Here is a 6,024-nt window from a genome sequence, read left to right on the forward strand (position 1 = left end):
GAAGGTGTAAGAAATCTGCAGTGGGCAGATATGAAATAATCACCCCACCATTAAGTCTCATCCTGATCTTGAACAGTCATTAAAGTTGGGGTAAAACTGATTTTTCAGCTCACTCGCAATTTGGAAAAATCAAGGGAAAAAACACGTTTTGGTTGAAACCGAAATTGTTCAAAATTTTCAGCAAATCAAAAAGAGTAACAAATGTGTAACAAACTAAACATTTTGCTTTGATTGCAAATTGCTTTTAAACTTTTTAGTATTTTTTTATTAAAAAACAATTAAAGGAAATTTCTAAACAAAGTTGTTTCAAATCGAAAAATCAAAACATTTAGACTTTTTTGGAATTTTCCCCCTGAAACGAACAATTCAGCAAAACCAACATGAAATCATGAACCATTGCAGTGTCAGCAAATCTGCATTTTTTATCCCAAAACAGTTTTGGTGGAAAAATTTCGCACAGCTTCACTAGCCAAGATTGGCTTAAGGCCCAAAGCATGAGGTTTATATGCCTTCTAAAACTCTTTGTTGTATTATTGATATTCCTGTTACCCATAGAGATGTCCAGTTCCCCTTTGAATCTTGCTAAGTTGCGGCCTCAATATCATCCTGTATCAGTGAGTTCTACAGTCAAACACTGTCATGTCAGAAAGGATATTTCCTTTGTTCAGTTTTGAAAACAGGGAAGGGAACCCAGGAGTCCTGATTCCCAGCTTCGCCTGCCCTAGCCCACTACATTTCATTGCCCTCAGAGTCGGGAGTCCTGACTCCCACCCCCCCACCCCCCCAACACAAACACACTCTAACCTCCCCTCCCAGTCCAGAGCAAAGTCGGGAGTCCTGACTCCAAGCCCCAACTGCTCTAACCATTAGACACTACTCTCCAGCCAGAGCTGGGAACAGAACGCAGAAGTCCCGACCCTCATTCCTGCTGCTCTGACACACTAGACTCCATTCTTTCCAGAACTGGTAACCAAACCCAGGAGTCCTGATTCTCAGCCCCTACAGCTCTAACCACTAGACCCTACTCCCTTCACAGAACCAGGAATGGAACCCAAGAATCCTGATGCCTAGTTTTAACCACCAGACCACTCAATTACACCAGTATAAATCATGACTGAAGGGGTGACTACAGCTTGAGCAGTCATACCTGAGCTAGCTTGACTCTCGCTAGCTCGGGTACCAGAGCAATACTTCAGCACAGGCTGTACAAACCTGTCTGGACCCCTGGGTCATTAGTCACAGGACTAGCCCATGCTGAAGCATGTGCTGCTGCAGCCTCACTGTTCTGGGAGCCAAGCTAGCGAGATGAAAACGAGCTGGGGTATGTCTGCTCCAGTTGCAATTGCAGCCTCTGACTGCAGCATAGACAGACCCTAACTCAGCTGCCTTGGTTGGATTTGAGAATCTGTCTCCTTGTCCCCATGCTTTGTGTTAATAAAATGCACATTTTCATGTTAAAAAAAAAATCCAGTTAACAGGATCAAAATGTGGCTCATCCGGATCCATGTAGGGTTTAAACTCCACCTAGACCTGGGGCAAAAGCATCTATTTACTGTACAAAGAAAATACCTATGTGAAATGCTGGCGCAAATAAACAGTTTCTGTTGCACTTGGCAGTGGTGTTCTTGAAGGCAGGTTCTGCATTCTTTGCAAGCTAGGCTCAGGGTTCAAATACAGACGCTGATTCTGGTTACATCCTCAGTCTCTGGGGTGCTGGGGGGGAACACAGCCATCCCATACAATCATACTCTGCTCTTCTCTGTGCTCTCAAAGGGCTTTTTGTGTATTACTTAACCAAGCCTCACACCCTCATGGAAGTTAGGTGAATATTATTGTACCCGTGCTACAGAATAATAAAGTAAGGCACAGAGCAACATGACCGAGGTTATGGATGGAAAGTCAGTGGTAGAGCTCAGGATAGAGCCCCAGAGTCCTGACTCACAGCACCCCCGCCCCCCTCACCAGTAGACTGCACTTCCCTCCCAGAGTTGGGAACAGAACCCAAGACTCCCAGTTATCAATACTCTACTACTACTACTCTAACCACAAGATAACACTCCTTCCGGCGTTTGGAACAAAACCCAAGCATCTCAGTTTCCAATCCTCTGCTCTGATCACTAAACTATATTACTTCCTCCCCAAATAGGCAATAGAACCCAGAAATCCAGACTCTCAGTCCCTCCCATTTCCACTGCTAGATTATAAGCCCCATGTAGAGATGGGAACAGAACCCAAGAGCCTTGACGCCAAGTCCCCGCTATGCGTCGCTAACCCACCAGACCCCATTTCACTCTATTCCCAGAGCTGGCAATAGAACCCAAGAGTCCTGACTCCCAGTCCCCCCACTCTACCCATTAGACCTTCCTCCCCAGCCACATCTGGGAATAAAACCCTGTAGCCTTGACTCCCAGGCCCCGTGCTTTAGTCACTAGACCCCCTACTCACCTCCTAGAGCCAGGAATAGAACTCAGGAGTCCAGACTCCCAGCCCTACCTGCTCTCCCCACTAGACCCCACAACCCTCCCAGAGCTAGGAATAGAAGCCGGGAGTCCTGACTCCCTGCCCCCACCCCCCTGCTCTCACCCACTAGACCAACGGTAGGCAACCTATGGCACGTGTGCCGAAGGTGGCACGCGAGGTGATTTTCAGTGGCACTCTCACTGCCTGGGTCATGGCCACTGGTCCGGGGGGGCTCCGCATTTTAATTTAATTTCAAATGAAGCATCTTAAACATTTTAAAAAACTTATTTCCTTTACTTACAACAATAGTTTAGTGATATATTATAGACTTATAGAAAGAGACCTTCTAAAAACACTAAAATGTATTACTGGCACGCGAAACCTTACATTAGAGTGAATAAACGAAGACTCAGCCCACCACTTCTGAAAGGTTGCTGACCCCTGCACTAGACCCCACTCCCCTGTCAGAACCAGAAATGGAAGCCAGGAATCCACCTTGCAGTCCCCCTTGCCCCACACAGCCCAGTGGAGCACAGAAAATAACCCCATGTCATTCCACATGAATGGATGACTGCTCTCTCAGAAATGCCCTCTGGGGTGTGTGACTGCTAGTATGAGCTCTTGAGTTAACAATGCCTTGTGACTAAGGCTGTGAAAGGCCTACAGATCCAGTCATCAGCATCTGACCTTTGTCCAACACAACAAGCAAATGATCAACCACTGCAGCCTCTGGACCATAGCTTGCCCTTGAAAACAGCCCAAAATTGGCTCTCCATAGTACCCAAGCTGCTTCCATGGCCTCTTGCCCAAAAAAGACTAGTGACAAGCAGCAAGACTGGGAGACCCAAGTAATGGCTCCTCAGACAACAACTCATTTTCATAGTTTTATACCTTTTAAAGCCAGAAGGGACCATAGATCTTCTTGTATCATATCCTGCATATCACAGGTCAGAGAGTGTCACCCAGATACCCCTGCACTGAGCCCAACAACTTGGGTTTGGCTAAAGCTCTTACAGGAAGGCATCCAGCCTTGGTTTGAAGACGTCAGGAGATGGAAAAATAGTGAATCACCCTCACTGTGAAATAAAGGTGTCTTATTTCTAACTGGAGTTGGTCTGGCTTCAGCTTCCAGCCTTTGGTTCTTGTCCTGCCTTTCTCTGCTAGGTTTAAACTCCACCTGGAACTGAGGTGAAAGTATCCTCAGCATCCCTTTAGTACCTGGTATTTTCCTCCCATGAAGGTGTTTTACACTGTCATAGACTAACCCAGTGATGAGCTCCCAAAATCCTAATAACCAGTTCCCTACCATGTCCTCGGCGGCAATTCGGCGGTGGCGGGGCTGGGTGGGAGGGGCCTGACGACATGTACCCAGAACCCCCCGCTACACTGTTTTGCATCATTCAGGCATTGGGATCTCAACCCAGAATTCCAATGGGCGGCGGAGACTGCGGGAACTGTGGGATAGCTACCCATAGTGCAACGCTCCGGAAGTCGACGCTAGCCTCGGTACTGTGGACGCGGTCGGCCGACTTAATGCACTTAGAGCATTTTATGTGGGGACACAAACAATCGGCTGTATACAACCGATTTCTATAAAACTGGCTTCTATAAATTCGATCTAATTTCGTAGTGTAGACATACCCATAGACTCACCCAGTGATGAGCTCCCAAAATCCTACTAGCCAGTTCCCTACCAGGTCCTCGGCGGCAATTCGGCGGCGGGGGGGTCTTCACTCGCTCTGGGTTTTCGGCAGCATTTCGGCAGCAGGTCCTTCACCCGGAGGAAGTGAAGACCCCCCTGCCTGCCGCCGAAGTGCCGCCAAAGACCTGATAGGGAACCGCGTGGTGAGTACAAACCTCACGTGCCTGTCTCCCCCGCCCCCCATCTCACCCCAACCCACATCCTGCCCCCAACTGCCCCACTCAGAACCCGGAACCCATCAACCCCCCCGCTCCTTGTCCCCTGACCATCCCCTCCCGAGACCCCCCACCCTAACTGTCCCCCAGAACCCCACCCCCTACCCAACTCGGCCTGCTTCCTGTCCCCTGACTGGCCAGACCCCCCCATCCACTACCACCCTGGCAGACCCCCAGAACTCCCACGCCTACCCAACACCCCCCCATTCCCCGTCCCCTGGCCCCCCCCACAGAACCTCCACCCTCTCCAACCACTCCCTGCCCCTTATCCAACCCCTCCTCCCAGCCCCGGCCCCCTTACCATGCTGCTCAAAGCGGCAGGAGCTGCAGAGTTGCCCAGAGTGCTGGCGCTGGCGCTGCAGTGCCCTGGGGCTCTGCGAGGGGGGAGAAGCGGGGGAGGGGCCGGTGGAGCCTCCCCTGCTGGGAGCTCAGGTGGGCCAGACAGGACGGTCCCGTGGGGCCGATGTGGCCCGCGGACCAGAGTTTCCCCACCCGCCGGCCCCTTTAACAACAGGTTCTACACCGGCTTCTAAATTTAACAATTGGTTCTTGTGAACTGGTACGAACTGGCTCCAGCTCAACACTGGACTCACCTCTTGATCTAAACAGCCTGAGCTTTCGAGTCTCTCACATTTGTGTACCCGCATTTTTGTACCCGCATTGAACTGCTAGCTCATGTTGAGTTGTTTGTCCACCCCTAGCTCCTTTTCAGGGTCGCTACTGCTTTCCCGGACACAGGCCCCCATCCTGTAGGGGTGACCTTCCTTCCTTGCTGCTAGATGTGTCACCTTGCATTCAGCTGCAGTAAAGTGCAGTTTGTTTGAATGATTACAGGAGGCAGGAGTCCTGCTCTTCCCCTCTCTATTGTTGCTCTTCTGGCCCAAGCATTAGTCCAATATTCAGGGCCTTGCAGGGTTGTTTCTGTTAGCATGAGGAATGGATGATACAAGTCAGGTCAATTATTTGGTGAAACCTTGTTTATTTACAGGGTACCGTTTCCCTGTACACTTAGCAGCAGGCAGTTTCTTTGCTCCTGAATCCCCACATCTGCCCCTACCCCGACCCAGCCCGCAAGCTCTGTGCCCAAAAAGCCCTCCCCTGTCTCTCTGCTTCCTCCTCTCTGTCACACTCAGAATTGCTTCTCCTGGCTTCCTGCCTCCGACATACACAGCCTAGCCCCCTCCTTTGCAACCAAGGAGAGCCCTATTCATCTGCCGGGGTTAACAGTGGCCTAGCCACATGGCTTAGTGTCCTGGGTGGAAGTCCCATTGCCTGCAGCTGTTTTTACCATATAAAGGGGCTTGATTGTGCCTTGTTTTGAACCTGAAAGACTGTTTAAATTATCCTCCATTGAGCATCTGGGATAACCCATTGCTGAGATGAATGGGGGCTGTTCAAACCTCTCCAAACTATGGTGCCAGGCTCTCTGCCAACTCATCTCTGCAATGGTTACATGTGGCCCATAAACTTGAGGTAGGGTGGAACTTTGAAATGCCTCTTGTGGCACTGAATTCCACAGTCTAATTACGTCTTTTGTGGAAGAGGTATTTCCTCTCTTAGGGACTAAAAGGTAAGAGGACCTGTGTGCTTCATTAAAGTGCTTTCAAAAATCTCCTAAGAGCAAATAGTCCAGCTTTACATCAGCAG

The sequence above is a fragment of the Chrysemys picta genome, chromosome 7 (genome assembly GCF_011386835.1).
Source record: "Chrysemys picta bellii isolate R12L10 chromosome 7, ASM1138683v2, whole genome shotgun sequence".
NCBI classification, from domain to species: Eukaryota; Metazoa; Chordata; order Testudines; family Emydidae; genus Chrysemys; species Chrysemys picta.